At 37.2% G+C, this 20,243-nt stretch overlaps 1 protein-coding gene across 1 annotated transcript in view; it reads left to right on the plus strand.

Moving 5' to 3' along the window:
* Positions 1 to 3,911: 3,911 nt before the first annotated feature.
* Positions 3,912 to 20,243, plus strand: part of MMAA (metabolism of cobalamin associated A) — a 53,318-nt gene continuing 36,986 nt past the window's right edge. Inside the window, exon 1 of the mRNA XM_043902540.1 lies at positions 3,912 to 3,995. The gene's annotated coding sequence lies outside the window, so the exon portion shown is untranslated. The remainder of the gene's footprint in view (positions 3,996 to 20,243) is intronic.

Below are 20,243 nucleotides of genomic sequence, written 5' to 3' on the forward strand. Positions count from 1 at the left end.
CGACCCCGTGGACTGTAGCCCTCCAGGCTCCTTCTGTCCAGGGGATTTCTCAGGCAAGAATACTGGAGTGGGTTGCCATTTCCTTCTCTAGGGCCTCTTCCCAACCCAGGGATCAAACCCACGTCTCCTGCATTGGCAGGCCCACTGAGCCACCTGGGAAGCCCTGTTTTTGGTGATTAACTTGTAGAAAAAGCAATAGCATGCAAAGGTTAAAGTCAAAGAAAGGGATCCAGTATGGAGTCAGATTTGTTCTTCCCCATTACACTCCCAGTACAGCAGTTTCACAATTCTTGTCTCTTTCACTTCGCCCTCAACTTCTCCTCCCGGCCTTGTAACCTGAACCTCTGTTTGTACAATGTCAAGGTTGAAGCATTTACGCTGTGTTCCTTAAACAAAGTCAAGCGTCCTGTGATTTGCCCACAGGTTGATTCTACATGTTCCAGGCCAGTAAACAGTGTTTACTATCATTACTAGGTAAATAGTATCCACCTAGAGCCAAGTCCCAAGCTTAGTCGTAAGATTGCCCAGCCTCCTCAATGGCTCCAACATCACAGATATGCCACTCAACGGAAAATGTGTCTATGGTTAAGTTCAAATGGATTCTCCTCCTCTGTGTTCTATCATGTAACCAAAATAACATTTAATTTTAGTTTGCTTTTTACTTAGATGTACTTTTTTTTGATTATCAAAATTTTATGTTTTTAAAAATTTGTATTGGAGTATAGTTGGTTTACAATGATATGTTAATTTCAGGTGTATAGCAAAGCAAAACAGTTATCCATACACATATCTCTCTTCTTTTTCAGATTGTTTTCCCATATAAGTTAATACAGAAAATTGAATATAGTTCCCTGTGCTACACAGTAGTGGACTATAACCTTCTGATGATGGGAATTTTTTCCTTGTAGTTTCTGATTCCTTTTCTTCTCTTTTCTTTTGCCTACGTGGGATGAGGTTTTTGATATGTCAGCTTGTCTAGTCTGGAGTTCTGATATTCAAACTCTAATCAAGGTGTTGCTGTGAAGAGATTTTGGTAATTAAAGGCCCCAGGCAGTTGGTTCTAAGTAAGGGGGATTAAAGTGGATGGGGTGAAGTTTCTCTCAGAGAAAAAGAAGACATCTCTCTGGACCTGTGCACAACAGCTTCAGCCTGTGCCCATGGTTTCAAGCCTGCCATGATGTTTTCTTCCTGACAGCCTGGCCTATGGACTTGAGAATTGTATACCCAACCCCTCAATCCAGTAAGTCAATCCCTTTGTAATCTATCTATTCTTTCATCTATCAATCTTCTATCATCTCTAACTGCTTCTGCTTTTCTCTTTGAACCCTGCTGTTCTTTTATCACAATTTCAAGATTTACCAGTGTTTTATCATACTGTTTAGTCCACCGAATCCCCCATTCTCTGGAGCAGTTCCCCCCACCTCCAATCCACATACATCATTCTCTAGCCCCAGTAGACAGCCACTTTCTCAGGACTTACCTTCACTGCTCTCCCAAGTTGAACTTATGTTTCCTGGATTCATATCATCCTGTCTATTGGTTTACCTCCTCATTTTGTTGGAGTTCAACAAAAAGTTATTTCCTTTAAAATAAAAAAAAAATGAAGGTAAATTTTGAGAAAATGTTTCACATTTTGCTCTCCCTGTTGATGGACAGTTTGGGTACAGAATTCCAGGTTGACAATGACTCCCCCCTAAAACCTTTGAAAGCACTGATAAGAGTTTTTCTTTCCTTTCTAGAATTGCTGTGAGAAACCCGTAGCAACAGATTATCAATCTGTTTTTAGATGACCTGTTATCTTTCACCACTGGAAGCTTTTAGCTTTGTCATGCTAAACTCACAACAACAGGTCTCATTGTTATTAAAATAATTCCACAAATTTTGCTAGGCATACCCTAGAACCTGTGAATATGTTATCTTACAAGGCAAAAGGGACTTGGCAGATGTGACTACGTTAAATATCTTGAAATGGAGAGATTATTTGATGGTCCCAATGTAATCACGAAAGTTCTTATGAGGGAAAGAGGGAGGCTAGAGAGTCAGAATTAGAGGAGATGTGACAGTGGAAGCAGAGAGGGGCGCCATCCAACCTGTCGAGGGCCTGAATACATTAAAAAGGCAGAGCAAGGGTATATATTCTTTTTCGTTTGAGCTGAGAAATCCACCATCTCCTGCTTTTGGACACTGGTGCTCCTGGTTCTCAGATCTTCAGATTGGGACCAATTATACCACCAACTTTCCTGGTTCTCCATCTTGCAGATAACAGGTCAAGGGATTTCTTGAACCTCATAATGCATGAGCCCACTCCTATTATATATAATAAGAATATATATATGCATATATATATATATATATATATATATATATATATAGAAAGAGATAGAGAAATACAGATATATAATTGCATGTGTATATGTTAACTCAGCATTAATTTGTTCAATCATTAGCAGAAATGTTCGCCATTCATTTGATAAATAATTAAGCATTAATTCTGTGCAATATAATATAATAAGATCTGTTTGGGGCTGGATGGTTAGGATATAAAGGTGAGCAAAAGTAGATATATTTTCTGCTCTCATAGAGTTTACAGTCTTGAGATCACACAAGCAAATGTAAAATTACATCTGTGGTGAGTGCTTTGAAGGAGTGGCACAATAGTCTAATGACTGAATGCGGGCTTGCTGGCCAAGTCTGAGAGGTAAGTGACGGTTTCTTTAAGGAAATGACTCGTGAGTAGCATAATTTTCAGTAAAGGCCATTTTATATTTTGTAAACATATATATATTATTGCTATTGCACATGTAGATTTCACCAAACATACAGCAGAAAGATGATAGAGTAGAAGTGTAAAGTGGTTAGCACAGGGTGTGGGGAGACCTGGGAGGCCTGAAGTCTCTCAGTGTCAGCTTTGCCAGCAGATGGCTGTATAGCCTAGGATAGCTCAACTTGTCTTCCCTGGGCAGGAGTTTTTCAGCTATACAGTGAAGGAGTTGGATAAAATGATCTGTTAAGTCATTTCCAGATCTAAACGTCTGTCAAAATTTGTATATTTTCATTAAACGTCTTGTCTCTCTTAAGTGTTTTGATTTAAGAAATAATTCTACTCAGGTCATGTAGAATTTCCTAAGAAAAGATCATTTGTTCAAGAAATATTTTGGGGTACTTGTTGTCTAATTGTGTGTGCATGAATAGGTGTGATAGGTGTGTCTGTGTGTGTGTAGAGAAAGGGGAAAACATGTGAGTAAGATGGGTCATTTTAAGTGAAAATAGAAATATATTTCTGTTGACAAATACATATTTTTTGTTTGTTTCTGGGAGATGCATTGACTGAAGAACAGGGTTTCAATCAACAATTACTTTTTGGAGCATTAATTAAGTATTTCTTTGGGACTTTTTGTATGAATCCTGACTTTGTTTTCAATTGTAAAATTTCTCAGATGTTTGCATGCAACAATGTTAACACCTGCTCTGAAAATATTATTGGAAACTGGATGAAGAGTGCATGCATGTGTGTGTGTGTGTGTGTGTGTGTGTGTGTGTGTGTGTAGTTCATTTATTGGTAACAAAAGCCCTCTTTGGGGGAACCACAAGATCTATTTTCTAATTTCACAGAAATATATTTAGAAATGGCTGCATGATTTGGGAAAGTTATATGTAATAAAAAAACTAAAATAGATTTTAGAATTAGACTAGCTCTGTTTCTTGAAGTGAGTGATCTTTAATATTTTGTTTATCAGTTTGTACTTATTCTGGTATGTGATTAGAGATGCTTATGATTTAGAAATAGTAATATAATCCAAGTGAATCAATTGCCCATATTTTTTAAAAATAAGGACATACTCTTCCATTTTTTATTTAATTTAATGTCAAAATATCCTGTTCACAATTTTAATTTCTACTTTGGGCTTCAGATTGCAGGGAACTTGTTCTTTCACCACTGAAGCAGTCCTTCTCACCAAGGACAGCGTGGGAACTCAGCTGAACTCACAGGAAGCGTGAGTCTGCCATGATTTCTGTGGGTAGTGTTGAGTCAGTGAGGAAAAAGGAAGCGTAACTGACAAGGGAAGGAGCCTCACTGGGGTCACTGAAAACAGTCAAGAGAGAAATGGCTCATTTCACCGACACATTCTTTCCTTCCTGGGAAACCGAGGTTCGCCAGGGGAATGCAGTCCTCAATCCCTTTTGATCTCGGAGGGCCTTTGAAATACACACATAATTACAAATAGGCTTTGGGTGGCATGTGGAAATACTTAGGTAGCATCACCTTTGGAAAAGTGCTGGTGTCCCTCCACAGATCTCAGTTCAAAAGCCGAATTCCTTTCCTGGAAAAAATTTTGGATTTTTCCCATTTTCCATAAAGAACTTTGTGTTTCAGTTGCTAACTACCATTTATAGTCTGGTCACACAATAAGATGACTATTAATGCATAAATAAATACATGTGAACTACTAACAGGTGTCTCTAGAAACTGAGGTCCCTTTCCACAATTCATCTGAGAACTATAGTATAGGCAAAAATAGTAACACACATAACCTTGATCAGCTGTGGGTATATCCAAATAGCCAAAATGCAGCTGTGGGGGGATTAGGCCACATGGACTAAATCCTTTCTTTATAACTGCATTAAAGTGCAAGACAGAAGAGATAAAATAAATAAAGGCATTTACATATTTCCTAAAACTACAAAGTCTGTGCCAATAGTTCAGAAATGCATTTTATTACTATGCATATATATTTGTAAATATGGAATTTTTTAGCCTCTAAAAATTATACCAGTCACTCCTAAAGGAAATGTACCCTGATTATTCATTGGAAGGACTGATGCTGATGCTGAAGCTCCAATACTTTGGCCACCTGATGCGAAGAACTGACTAATTGGAAAAGACCCTGATGCTGGGAAAGATTGAGGGCAAGAGAAAGGGTGTCAGAGGATGAGATGATTGGATGGCATCACTGACTCAATGGATATGAGTTTGAGCAAACTCCAGGAAGATAGTGAATGACAGGGAAGCCTGGCATGCTGCAGTTCCTGGGGTCTCAAAGAGTCAGACATGACTTAGCGACTGAACAACAAAAATTATACTGTGGATGAATATCTGTTGCAATGGGGACAAGTTTGTGGTAGACTGTTAATTTAAAAATCAGATTCTTAAAACTGTATACTGGATGGTCTGTTTGTAGTAAATAAATGTGTATATATTTATAATAAAAAGAGAGCTGAATTGATAACTAACAGTTGTTAACAATGATTGCCCCTCAGTTCAGTCGCTCAGTCATGTCTGACTCTTTGTGACCCCATGGACTGCAGCATGCCAGGCTTCCCTGTCCATCACCAACTCTCAGAGCTTACTCAGACTCATGTCTATCGAGTCAGTGGTGCCATCCAACCATCTCATCCTCTGTCGTCCCTTTCTTCTCCTGCCTTCAATCTTTCCTAGCATCAGGGTCTTTTCCAATGAGTCAGGTCTTCGCATCAGGTGGCCAAAGTATTGGAGTTTCAGCTTCAGCATCAGTCCTTCCAATGAACACCCAGGACTGATCTCCTTTAGGATGGACTGGTTGGATCTCCTTGCAGTCCAAGGGACTCTGAAGAGTCTTCTCCAACACCACAGTTCAAAAGCATTAATTCTTCGATGCTCAGCTTTCTTTATGGTCCAACTCTCACATCCATACACGACTACTGGAAAAACCATAACATTGACTAAATAGACCTTTGTTGGCAAAGTAATGTCTCTGCTTTTTAATATGCTGTCTAGGTTGGTCATAGCTTTTCTTCCAAGAAGAAGCGTCTTTTAATTTCATGACTACAGTCACCATCTGCAGTGATTCTGGAGCCCAAGAAAATAAAGTCTGATTACCCGTAGATAGGTGTTTTATTTACTCTTTTTACTGATCTGTGTTTTGCAATTTTTCTTCAATAAGATTGCATTGCTTTTTCTAATAAGAAAGAAACAATGAATATTACTTTAAACATATTATATCACAAAAAGTGTTAAGATCATTTGAGAGCAACTGAGCCACTGATAGATAACCTGCAGTGATCATATAAGACATGAGTGAGAAGCAAAGAAATAACAGTATAAATTATTTTCTTAATTCTGAGACAAATTCCAACGTGTGGGTTTTGCCCTCATCACCAAGAATTTCTCTGACACCAGCTGGGTGTATTGCAATTTAAATCATTTCTGACACTTACCTACCAAGAACCCCACAGGTTAAGGGCTCAGTTCCTCAAGACTAGCTCTCACCCCAACATATGCATACACACATACACAAACACATCACAGACGCATACATACCACACACAACTGTTTACATAAGCATGTGTGTGTGCTTAATTGCTCAGTCGTGTCTGACTCTTTGCAACCCCATGGACCGTAGCCTGCCAGACTTCTCTGTCCATGGGATTCTCCAGGCAAGAATACTGGAATGGGTAGCCATTCCCTTCTCCAGGGGATCTTCCTGACCCAGGGATCGAACCTGGGTCTCCCACATTGCAGGCAGATTTTTTACCATGTGAGCCACCAGGGAAGCCCCATCACATAGGCACGGTTGATTAAATCATTGGCCATTGACAATTGATTCAATTTCCAGTCCCTCTCCCCTCCCCAGAAGTCAAGGGATGAGCTTGAAAGAATGATATACTGCTATTTGAAGCAACATGGATGGACCCACAGAATATTATGCTTAGTGAACTGAACTGAACTGAAAAGGGACAAACTACTATATACAAAATAGATAAGTATACACTGTATAGCACAGGGAATTATACCCATTGTCTTATAACCTATAATGGAATATAATTTGCAAAAATATTGAATCATTATGCTATCCACCTGAAACTAACATAATATTGTCAATCAACTAAAAAAGATACCTTTATCATTCTTATCAGTTAGAAAATATGAAGAGTTTTAAGTGTTCTGTGTCAGAAATGGAGGGGAAAGCCGAATAAATATTTCTTATCACAGCATCACAATTCCTTAGGGCCAATCTTCCCCAGGATGTGCTCCCCAGAACACACATGCCACAAAACACTCTGTAAAAAGTACAAAGGAGTTCAACTTTAAGACCTACTACAATATCAGCAAGATTTAAGAAAGGACTAACTTACACTATTGGGTGTAAGACAGGTTCTATTCTCCACAATATGGAGAATAGAGCTAATACTTTGCAATAAGCGTAAGTGAAAAGTAACCTTTAAAACTTGTATTAAAATTGTTTTAAATTAAAAGAAAGGGCTAACTTTTATTGGGGCTTCCCCAGTGGCTCAGCTGTAAAGAATCCTCCTGCGATGCAGGAGATGCAGGTTCGATCCCTGCACCTGGAAGATCCTCTGGAGGAGGGCATGGCAACCCACTCCAGTATTATTCTTGCCTGGAGAATCCCATGGACAGAGGAGCCTGGCAGGCTATAGTCCGTGGGGTTGCACAGAGTCGGACACAACTAAAGCGACTTAGCTTGCACGCACACTCTTTTACTGATTCAAAAAACACTCTGGAAAGTTCTGCAGTGGAGAAACCTGCAGCAACTACTACTTACTGGACCATAGATAGCTTTCCTCATAAAACCCTTATTAGCATTCCATGGGTTACTTGAGGAGCCTGTCTTCCAGTTAAAGCCAAGGAGATGCTCCTCTTTGTTTTAAGCCCCAAAGGCCTCTTGTTTCAATTACTGCAGTTGCCTAAAGAAGAAATTCCGTAGCCAAAGGTTTCCAGTTGAACATGCCTAAAAGAGTTAAAGTGCAAGTAAGGGACTTCCCTGGCAGTCCAGCCCATACGCTACGAGGTGCAACCAAAAGTAAAATAGAAATTAAAAAAATTATGAAGTGCAAAATAAATACAACTGCCAAACAAAGAGCCACCAGTGTGTTCTGTTGCCTGACACTGAACAGAATTCTCCTTGGTGAGAAACACACCAAACATTTAATTTCTTTCCAGACTCTAGAGGAGAGTGGACTCTCCACAGCCAACCGCAAGGGGCTCCGACTTTCACCTCCAGCCATCATTCTTCAAGACCTCCTCTTGGCTTTTGCCAATCTGTTCTCATATCCTTTGGTCTGTAGAAACTGATGTTTCAACAGAACGTGATGAGAATTTCCAGAGCTGGCTTCCAGTGTACCCAGGTGCTTGTTGGGTGTTTGGCTTACATAAGACTAACCACGTGGGGTATATGTTAAAATTAATTTTTGTCACAGTTCTAAAATGGCAATAAAATATCATTTTTCACTGTGGTAAAATAGATATAATATTTACCATTTTAACCATTTTTGAGTGTAACAGTTCAGTGGCATTAGGTATATTCACATTGTTATGCAGTTATCATCACCATCCATTTCTAGAAATTTTTGATCATCCCAAATAGATACCGGTACCTGTATCTGTACCCATAAGACACTAATGCCCCACTTCCCTCCTCCCACCCCCACACCCCTGGTAACTTTTATTTTACTTTCAGTCTCTACAAATTATTCTTATACTTTGTATAAATAGAATCATTAATATTTGTCCTTCTGTGTCTGCCCTTATTTCACTTTGCATAGTATCTGCAAGGTTCATCTGAAATAAAATAGTTTTCTATGAATGATAATAATTATTATTTTATATCAGTGAAAGGGACAATACTGTTCATAATCTTTCACCAAGATTTCTTTAACCCACTAAAAGAGGGAGCACCAGAGGCACACATCCGGTCAGATTCTTTTTTTTTTTTTGCCACACCAGGAGGATTGTACGGGCTCAGTTCCCTCACCAGGGACTGAACCTGGGCCATGGCAATGAAAGCAATCCTAACCACTAGCCCACCAGGGAACTCTCCAGATTTTTTTCTTACTCTATTTTGACTGAAATAGAAAATCTAACCATAATTACTGGCCATCAGAATTAGTAAAATTTTTCATGACCTCTGATACTCCTAAATCTGTCTCAAACATATACCCAGAAAGTATATATCCTGGTTTCTCTCTCAGCAGTAAGTCAGTTATTAGGATAAAAATTTTTTTTTAATTTTTAGGATAAGAAAAAATTTAGGATTAAAAAAATTGCCACACGTAATATCCAGAATGTTCTCTGTCGCAAATTCAGTGTTCTGGAGAAGGGAATGGCAAGATGACAATAAATGGAGTAGGTCTCCACTTTGATTTCATTTGGCTCTGGAAAGTGTTTCTCCAGATTTCAGGACGGCATTTGCATTAGTTTCTTTTATTTATTTTATTTTCAGGGATATGACATACAAGCACATCCCATAATGTCTTAAATTTCTCCAATGAGTGAAAAAAAATCACATGTTAAAATCAAACTTAAGATATTTATACCATAATTTGATCCTTTTAAGAAATCCTGAAGGCCACAATATTTTATATGATAAAAATGTATACTCTGATGTGATAGACTAAGGCTGTTAAAAAATAGAATATATCATTGAAATATGCTACTTGAAAAAACTACTTTTAAAAAATGGCATTACTAGTGTCATGGAGAAATGCTTTTATCTCATCCATGATTTTAAGAGCTTGTTTAAACACTTTCATCTCGATAAACAGTTTACTTCTATGTGGAAAAGAAGGCTTGTACTTACTGCCAATTTCTTCACAAAGCATGCTTAAAAGATAAACACTCAGTGACCACAGTTTAAATATATTAACTACTTTCATCAACTACGTTCTGGAGATGAAGCAAGGGCTAAAAACACAACCATTTTATCCAAACAAGTAAACACTTCCTCCTTAAATTCATAACCAACCTTGGCAGTATCTTTCCAGTTTACATCATGGCTCACAAAATAATTGCCAACTACATGAAAAATCTCTAGTGTGGGGGTGGAGCAATGAACTAACCAGTAGGTCATTGAGCACTTCCCTTTCATTTATTTCTGCACATTTCTGCCAAGCACTGATTGATACTCTGCACATCTTTGATTCTTTCCAAATGTAAGCCAAGTGTCTGCCAGAAAGCGCTCATGACAGACATGGCCCTTCTATGCTGAATGGCATTAATATTATATGATGTACAACAGTCCACTCGGATTATGAAATTCCCAGTGGCTAATTAAAGTTTCTTCCTGAGCATGGTAATTATCATTAGCCTTATAGTTGGATTTGTAAACTTTTCAGCAGTATGTAGTTTCTATATTTTTGGTTTGTTCATATGTTTTGTTTTGTTTGGTGTACAACTTTGATGAATGCTTCTTTAGCTTTGGTCTCTTCTCCACCTTTAAATGACAAAAATTTATCAATTTCATATTAGAAAGCATTATTTTGTGCTTGTTCAAGAAAAACTCAATTGGTTTATCAGAAAGGTCACGATACTTTGAAAGCAATGCAAAAGCCCCTGTGGCTTCTTGCCATTCTTTAACAAAGTTTTGTAACAGACAATGCAATAGAAACCAGAGGCAAATTGATTGCTGGTCTGATAAAATCCAATTTTCACTTATTCATCAAGATTCACTTGTTCTAACATATATGGCCTCACATTTGCTGTTTGCATTGGACTCCTGTTCACTGTTTACATTTATGCTACTGTGGTTCTATTTATATTACCATTTTCATCACTACCTCTATGTTTTACTTAACTACCTCTAAGCATGTGATTTCTTTCTGTGACTTGCCTATCGTAACACACAATTAAAAATGTAGAATTAGAGGTAAATAGCATTTAAATATATAAAATCTAATAGGGCAGAAGTGAACCATTAACTGGTGCACTAGTTGAGATAAACATTTTCGGAACATAGTGATTATTAAGCACACAACTAGATTCCTATCCAAATGATAAATTTATCTTAACATTCAAACCTGCAAAACAAACAAGAACTCAAGTGTTCCCTTGCTCTTTCCTTCTGTAGCTAGCCTGGGAACACAGATGATCCACAGTGATCATCACAGATGATGCCTGTGACCAAGAATTCCCCCTGGGGTGGGATTTCAGGGTGTTGGGATGGCTGTCTGCCCTCCAAAATAGCTCATCCTCTAACTAGCCTGATAGCCAAAGTCCTCAAGTCATTAGTGATTCCTCCTAGGAGCAAGATAGATCTGGCTCGCAAAATTCAAGGTGACTTTTATTAAATATCATGAAGCCCACAGCATAAAGGTGGTTTATAAATACAAGCAATATATGAAACAGACACAGTCCCTTGCTTCTGGAGCTTATGATTCAGACCTTAAATAAAAACATATAAATTGCAAACTACTGATTATGGTAAGCGCTGAAGGAAAGGAAGAACGAAAGAGAGAATCATAAAGTGGCAGGTGGAGGAAGGGAGATCTAATTTAAATTGATGGGTCGAGGGCAAGTGCTGTGTGAATTATTCTCTTTGAGATCCTCAAAAAGCAGAATAATCCACGGGTACTATATATATATACATTCTTTTTTCTAATAACATTTGTGTGGTATAGGAACACCTAAGAGACAACAGCCTTTGTTCTTTCAAGTATTATTATTGTCATTGTTGCTTTTAGTGTTTGCTATGTTCTAGGCACTGTTTTGGGCTCTGGTGTAGAGTTGTGGATGGGATAGACAAGATTTCTGTTCTCATGAAACTTAAAGTTGATATGCTCCTCAGAATATGAAAGGAGAAAAATATAACTGAACTCTGGAGTAATCTGTTTAAAAAAAACATGGAACTTCCCTGGTGGCCCAGTGGTTAGGACTTTGCTTTCTAATGCAGGGGGTGTGAGTTTGATGCCTGGTCAGAGAGCTAAGGTCCCATATGCCTTGCAGGCAAAAAACCAAAACATAAGACAGAAATATTATAACAGATTCTATAAAGACTTTAAAAATGGTCCATAGAAAAATTTTAAACAAAAAAGCTTATAAAGCCTCATTTCATCAATAATGCAAGATCACCATGGGGATAAGAAATATGCCCTTGCCTGACAACACCTGGCTGTAACCTGACTGCATGTTAAATCATACATTTTAAAAAAAAGGCATATATTAGTCAAAACTAGAGAATAGCTATGTTGAAGATAAACGCCCCCAAATGGAGCTGCTATATCAAGTTGTATAGATCAGTGACACCAGCCATTAATATCATCTTCCTCTTGTGATTGAAATTTGGACTCAAATGGAAATTGGTCTGTAGAGAGAATTGTTGACAAGTCTATGTTACATTTTTATAACTGATCAATACATTGGCATTCTGGTCAATCTGTAGAAGTATGTTTAACCTGAGTGTTTACAAGAGAGATCATACATCAAGTCTGCAAGGCCTAGTAGCTGCCCATCAGGGTGGCCCCAGGCTTTCTCCCTGAGACCACTGGCTTTAGGGTAAGTTCTCTTTCTGATCAGCAATTTGCATTAATCGATAATCATAAGATATTTGGAAGATACCTCATCAACTATCCCTAGTGAGGAAAATAATGATTTGGGATGTGAGGCAGGAAATGGTTATTTCAAGGTTTATAATAAATCATTTTCAACAAAATTGGCTGATATTCCCAAGAACTGTCGAATAGACTAGAAAAGGAAGGAGCAATTGAACCCACAACTTTTGATCCTTTTGTCAGTGTAGTTGCCTGCACTTATCAGTAGGAAGACAGGCTAACACAGTCAGTGGAGTGCAGACGTTTCTCATTTATCCCAACAAGCTGAAATAGTACGTAAGATCAAAAAGGAAGCATTCAGCAGTTCAGTCTTGTCTCCTTTTTGTGAAACTGAAAAGAACCAAAGTAAGCACATTTGAATTTGGCATAAATGGGACTAAGAATATTTATCGTAGACAGTTGAATATTAGTCATAAGATCAAAGCTGTTCCTTCCAAGTTTAGCAGAAAAACACAAAGAATTTGATAAATATTGAATTATACTATAAGGCAACTGCTCATACTTTTAATATAATCTGCTTTTTATGAATTTCTTTCCTTCTCCTTTAAAATCAAAGCCCATCACCAAATACAATTTTAAAAATACTACATTGAATTGCTTTTCCTCTCAGCTTAGGGAAGGGTTTTACTTGCTTTCATACCATCATCTTTAGCAGTTTTTCCCCTGAATAAAAGGGGGAAAAAAGCTTGAAATTTCCAGAGAAATGTAGTGAAAAATAAGCTGCTTGGAGAATGATGTGGCCATGTCAGACATATCACATATATTACTCTTCAGTTAATGTATTTAAAGACATCAAATTAGATTATGGTAATTATTTTGGAAATTTGGTTTTCCATTTTATGGAGCTTTCTATAAACTGGAGCATATTTAAGCACCTGAAAACATCGGTCAGGTTTTCTAAACTTTGCACATTAGGATCACTTGGCTGGGACACAGGTGGATGGTGGAGAGGGTGGGGAAGGGTCAATTTTAAAATTACTAATACCTTATTCCCACCCCTGAGAATCTAGCCGCCTAGCTGATCATAATCTTCCATCAAAATAAAGAACTACTATTCTAAAAAGGAATTGTGGTAACATAACCATCAAAATTCTCGAAATTCAAAAGGCATTTAAGTTTAGGTTAGGTTGCCAGATAAAATAGAGAATGCTTATTTAAATTGAATTTCAGATAAACAACAAATACAAATACTGCAAAGGCACCCTATGTTTTTATTTACTGACAGCCCTAAATTAGGTTTTTGGTTTTTTTTGCTTAAAAATTCTTTGGAATAAAGTTGTTTACCTACTCTTGGAGCTGCTTAGAAACAGACTTGATTTAAAACAAAACAAATATCATGTGATATCGCTTATATGTGGAATCTAAAAATTGGTACAAATGAACCTATTTACAAAGCAGAAATAGAGTCACAGATGTAGAAACAAACTTATGGTTCCGAAGGGGAAAGGCAGGGGTGGGGATAAACTGGGAGATAGGGATCGACATATACACACTGCTATGTATAAAATAGCTAACTAATGAGAACCTGCTTCATAGCACAGGGAAAGCTCCTCAGTACTCTGTAATGGCCTGTATGGGAACAGAATCTAGAAAAGAGTGGCTATGTGTCTATGTGTAACAGATTCACTTTGCTGTTACAGCAGAACACATTGTAAATCAACTATACTCCAATAAAAATTCATTTAAAAATGAAAAACCAAACAAAAACTGGGTAAAGGTGCTAGATGTATTACTTTCCTAGATCTTAAATCTGTTCATCTCCTCTTAACACTTCCAAGTTCTCCCTTGGCTGTGTCTTGACGTGTGTCCAGGGTTTATAGTTGTCCTTAGCAGGGAGGGGCGGGGAGAAACAAAGCTACATCATCTTCTTGAGGCCCCAAAGCAAAGTACATCTCTGCTATCATAATTGGAAGTTACTTTTCATTCAGAAAAGTAAAAGAAGTGCTCTTTGTAGGTTAAGTGAAAACATTAAGAAACTGGGAGATAGCTGCTGCTAACATTATATATTCCTTTAAACCTGTGTGTGTGTGTGTGCTAAATTGCTTCTGTCATGTCGGACTCTTTGTGACCCTATGGACCTTAGCCCGCCAGGCTCCTCTGTCCATGGGATTCTCCAAGCAAGCATACTGGAGTGGGTTGCCGTGCCCTCCTCCAGCGGATCTTCCCCACCTAGGGATGGAACCTGCATCTCTTACATCTCTTACATTGGCAGGAAGGTTCATTTCCACGAATGCCACCTGGGAAGCCTCTATTTCTTTCCAGCTTCTAAATAAATACATTAGATAGATGTAGACCTAGGAATCAGTACTGGGAGAGTTACTAACTGAGGCAGAAAACTCTCAGATCTGCTGTCTTCTCTGTATTATGTATCTCAAAGTGGAGGAGCAGTGACCGTCTCAGCTTCACATACTTCCTCGCTGTTTCTTCCCTGCCTAAATATCCAATTCTCCCTAGACCATTGATTATGTAACTTTTCTCATTTATTTGTGATGGTGTCTTTCCTATTTACAAATTTTTGTTCATATTGTGAACCAGTTATTTTTTTTATCATGCCTTGTAAGTAGTTTTGCTGTTATAAAGAAAAGTTCTTAATGTTTGTCAATTTGTTTTATTTAACTTCCTTAGTCAAGTTTTTATGGAAGAAGCTTGTCAAACTTATCAACTGCTCCCCTTCTTTAGTGAGAGTTTATTCCATCTGTAGAATCTCATCCTAGTGAGTGGAAGTGTTTTGACACCAGGAAGTAGGGGACCAATCCAGGGGTTTGGGTCCCTTTTGTGTGTGTTCGCGTGCTCAGTGTGTCCGACTCTTTGTAACCCCGTGGACTGTAACCCACCAGGCTCCTCTGTCCATGGAATTTTTTAGGCGAGAACACTGGCATGGGTTGCCATTTCCTCCTCCAGGGGATCTTCCCCACCCAGGAATCGAACCCACGTCTCTTTCATCTCTTCCATTTGCAGGCGGACTCTTTACCACTGGGAAGCCTTTTATTCCTCATCAGATACTACTAAGTACGTTCAAACAGTCCTCATGCTTGCTTCCAGCCCTCTTGTGAAGGAATGGTTTCTTGGGACCACTGCCTTACTCCTCACAAAAGGGGGGTGTGCAGACCCCTGTTACTACCTCCTTTGGGTCAGAACCTGTGTGCTCAAGGTATCCTTCACTCTCAAGACATTTACCAGTGATACATGTGCTGTGATGATTTCCAAAAACCTAACGTTAACCTCATTAAGGCTAACTTGTAAACCTACACACGTTCTCCTGTGTATTTCAAATTATCTCTTGGTTACTTATAATACCTAATACAATATAAATGCTATATAAATAGTTGCATGGCAAGTTCAAGTTTTACTTTTTGAAACTTTCTGGAATATTTTTTTCCCAAATATTTTTGACCTGTTAGTGGTTGAATCCAAGGATTGGGAATCCATATGGAGGGTATGGAGGGCAGACTGTACTGACTTTTAAAAAAATCACTTTTCTACTTTTTTCCCTTAGTTTTCACACTCAAGTATTGATAATATCCATAAGTACTATAGTTTTTTTTTAAACTTCATAGAAATGGAATCATATAACATAAAGTATTTTATATCTAGATTCTTTCACTAAATATTGTGTTTTTGTGATCCATCAGCGTTGATATGAAGCATTCTTATGGTTACAACTTTACAGAAACAGTTTTTATTTCCCACCCCTGCTCTGCTCCAAACCAAGGCAACCTACTTGTGTACGTATGGCTGAGTCCCTTCACTGTTTGCCTGAAGCTATAACAACATTGTTAATTGGCTATATACCCCAGTATGAAATGTTTTTGGTGTTAAAAAGAAAATTAAAAAAAAAAGAAGTTGGGTATGTTCATCGCCGATTCATCCTTCTTTTGGTATCTTGGCTTTAAGAAGGAAGGATCTCATCTTAGATCTTCACCTTGGGTAGACCCTGGGCTTTCGTTTCTGTTTTTTACACTCTTCAAAGCTACTAAAGCCAACATTCGCCTGGTTTAGGAAATGTTCTTAGGCAAAAGCAGTTCAAGTGCTCTGCTAATATTTCCGGGGTCCCTTCACTATTTAGATTTTGGCTTGGAAATTCACCATTTTAAATTGCTCTTCCCTCCAGCTGGGAGAGTTGGTCTAAGCAATGTAACCTTCCGTATTATGGGAAATGGAGGTCTTTTATAATAAAAAATTATATTCAATCTGTATTTCTATCCCCTTTTTCATTCCAAATGCATTAATGTGTGCTTATATGTGTGCATTTCTTAATTAGAATTTCCTAGTGCATTTTTGTTGGAGAAGGCGATGGCACCCCACTCCAGTACTCTTGCCTGGAAAATCCCATGGACAGAGGAGCCTGGTAGGCTGCAGTCCATGGGGTCGCTAAGAGTTGGACACGACTGAGCGACTTCACTTTCACTATTCACTTTCATACATTGGAGAAGGAAATGGCGACCCACTCCAGTGTTCTTGCCTAGAGAATCCCAGGGATTGCGGAGCCTGGTGAGCTGCCATCGGTGGGGTCACACAGAGTCGGACACGACTGAAGTGACTTAGCAGCAGCAGTAGTGCATTTTTGTATTATTTTTTTCTCCAGAGATATAACTTGACTCATTTACAGCTCTAATAATTTTTTATTTCCTAATTCTTTAATTTCTGCTTTTATCCTTATTTCCTTTCTCATTTTTTAAATTTATTTTTTTCATTTTTATTTTTTCCCATTTATTTTTATTAGTTGGAGGCTAATTACTTTACAATATTGTAGTGGTTTTTGCCATACATTGACATGGATCAGCCATGGATTTACATGTGTTCCCCATCCTGAATGCCCCCCCCCACCTCCCTCCCTCCCCATCCCATCTCTCTGGGTCATCCCAGTGCACCAGCCCCAAGCACTTGTCTCATGCATCCAACCTGGACTGTCGATCTGTTTCACACTTGATAATATACATGTTTCGATGCTGTTCTCTCAGATCATCCCCCCCATGCCTTCTCCGATAGAGTCCAAAAGTCTCTTCTATACATCTGTGTCTCTTTTTCTGTCTTGCATATAGGGTTATCGTTACCATCTTTCTAAATTCCATATATATGCGTTAGTATACTGTATTGGTGTTTCTCTTTCTGGCTTACTTCACTCTGTATAATGGGCTCCAGTTTTATCCACCTCATTAGAACTGATTCAAATGTATTCTTTTTAATGGCTGAGTAATATTCCAACAGCTTTCTTATCCATTCGTCTGCTGATGGGCATCTAGGTTGCTTCCATGTCCTGGCTATTATAAACAGTGCTGCGATGAACATTGGGGTGCACGTGCCTCTTTCAGATCTGGTTTCCTCGGTGTGTATGCCCAGGAGTGGGATTGCTGGGTCATATGGCAGTTCTATTTCCAGTTTTTTAAGGAATCTCCACACTGTTCTCCATAGCGGCTGTACTAGTTTGCATTCCCACCAACAGTGTAAGAGGGTTCCCTTTTCTCCACACCCTCTCCAGCATTTATTGCTTGGAGACTTTTGGATAGCAGTCATCCTGACTGGCGTGTAATGGTACCTTATTGAGGTTTTGATTTGCATTTCTCTGATAATGAGTGATGTTGAGCATCTTTTCATGTGTTTGTTAGCCATCTGTATGTCTTCTTTGGAGAAATGTCTGTTTAGATCTTTGGCCCATTTTTTGATTGGGTCATTTATTTTTCTGGAATTGAGCTGCAGGAGTTGCTTGTATATTTTTGAGATTAGTCCTTTGTTTGTTTCTTCATTTGCTATTATTTTCTCCCAATCTGAGGGCTGTCTTTTCACCTTGCTTATAGTTTCCTTTGTTGTGCAAAAGCTTTTAAGTTTCATTAGGTCCCATTTGTTTATTTTTGCTTTTATTTCCAATATTCTGAGAGGTGGGTCATAGAGGATCTTGCTGTGATTTATGTCGGAGAGTGTTTTGCCTATGTTCTCCTCTAGGAGTTTTATAGTTTCTGGTCTTACATTTAGATCTTTAATCCATTTTGAGTTTATTTTTGTGTATGGTGTTAGAAAGTGTTCTAGTTTCATTCTTTTACAAGTGGTTGACCAGTTTTCCCAGCACCACTTGTTAAAGAGGTTGTCTTTTTTCCATTGTATATTCTTGCCTCCTTTGTCAAAGATGAGGTATCCATAGGTACGTGGATTTATCTCTGGGCTTCTATTTTGTTCCAATGATCTATATTTCTGTCTTTGTGCCAGTACCATACTGTCTTGATGACTGTGGCTTTGTAGTAGAGCCTGAAGTCAGGCAGGTTGATTCCTCCAGTTCCATTCTTCTTTCTCAAGATTGCTTTGGCTATTCAAGGTTTTTTGTATTTCCATACAAATTGTGAAATTATTTGTTCTAGTTCTGTGAAGAATACCGTTGGTAGCTTGATAGGGATTGCATTGAATCTATAGATTGCTTTCTCTCTCTCTTTTTTTTTAAATTTTCTAACTTATTGAGTGGAATACTTAGTTCATTTACCATTAGGCTTTCTTTTTTAAATATTGAAAAATTTTAAATAATGAATTTGTTTTTGAGTTTATCTTTGTATGCATCCCATTAGTTTTATTATTTCATATCCTTCTTTTGTAAAGGGTCTATAATTATAGTTTTGATTTCGTTTATGGTCTAAGACTTATTTGGAATAATTTCCTTCCTGAATTTCCAAAGGATTGCTTTTTTCATCTTTGTTTGACCACTTATTATTAAATTGGTATGTATTATACTATTTGTAGAGAATGTGACCTTTTCAATTTCAGATTTTTAAAAAATTTACTGATTTTTTTGTGGCTTAATATATTATCATACATATATCATATATAAATATCATATATATATCATATATAAATATCATATATATATCATATATCATAATATGATAATATATTAAGCCACAAAAAATCAGTAAATTATATATATATATTTGTATTTATATTATATATATTATATATTATATTATCATATGATAATATATTAATATATAATATATTAATATATGATAATATATTAATATATAATATATTAATATATGATAATATATTAATATATAATATATTAATATATGATAATATATTAATATATAATATATATTTATTATATATTATATATGATATATATGATAATATATTAAGCCACAAAAAACTCAGTAAATTTTTTATATATATATTTATATTATATATAATATAATATATTATATGTTATATATATTTATATATGTGTGTGTTTATTTAACATATATATATTTATTTTATATATACATATTTAACATATATTTTATAGATCCTTGTCAAAAAGAAGTAATGATACATTGGGTCTAACATTCAGGATAAACATAACATAGATTAGATAGATAGATAGATACACAGATACTAATTTTTAAAATTATACTCATCTAAGGTGATTTTTTTCCTACTTGATTTGTTGATAAAATTTCTTCTTTTTTTTCCCTCCAATAATACAGTGGACCCTGAAATTTCAGGTGCATCAGAAGCACCTGCAGAGCCCCTTGTCCAGAGTTTCTGAGTCAGTAAGTCCAGAGCAGGCCAAAGAATTTCCATTTCTAATAACTTCAGGTCATGCTGATGGTGCCAGAACCACAGCTTGAGAGTCACTGGGATCACTGTAACGAATAGAATGTGCAAGGATTTGCTTCAATAAATTTCTGAGAAGCAATGCTTCTTCCTTCCACAGTAGGTTGTATCTTTGACATTGCAGGGAAAAAATTGTAATGCTTATTCTTATTAGAAAAGGAAGCAGTCATATCTATTTAAAGGTTCTCTAAAGTCTTTTAGTCACTGGCTTTTACTAACCCATTTGCATTTGCTGTGGAATCTTACTGGAACATGCATTCATTTGACCCTGGAGCTCCATCACTGTACAGCTGGTCTCTTTCTTTATTATTTTTTTTTGGTAGGTCACCTGCTGTCATTTAATT

This window comes from Cervus elaphus, chromosome 5, assembly GCF_910594005.1.
Source record: "Cervus elaphus chromosome 5, mCerEla1.1, whole genome shotgun sequence".
Lineage (NCBI taxonomy): Eukaryota > Metazoa > Chordata > Mammalia > Artiodactyla > Cervidae > Cervus > Cervus elaphus.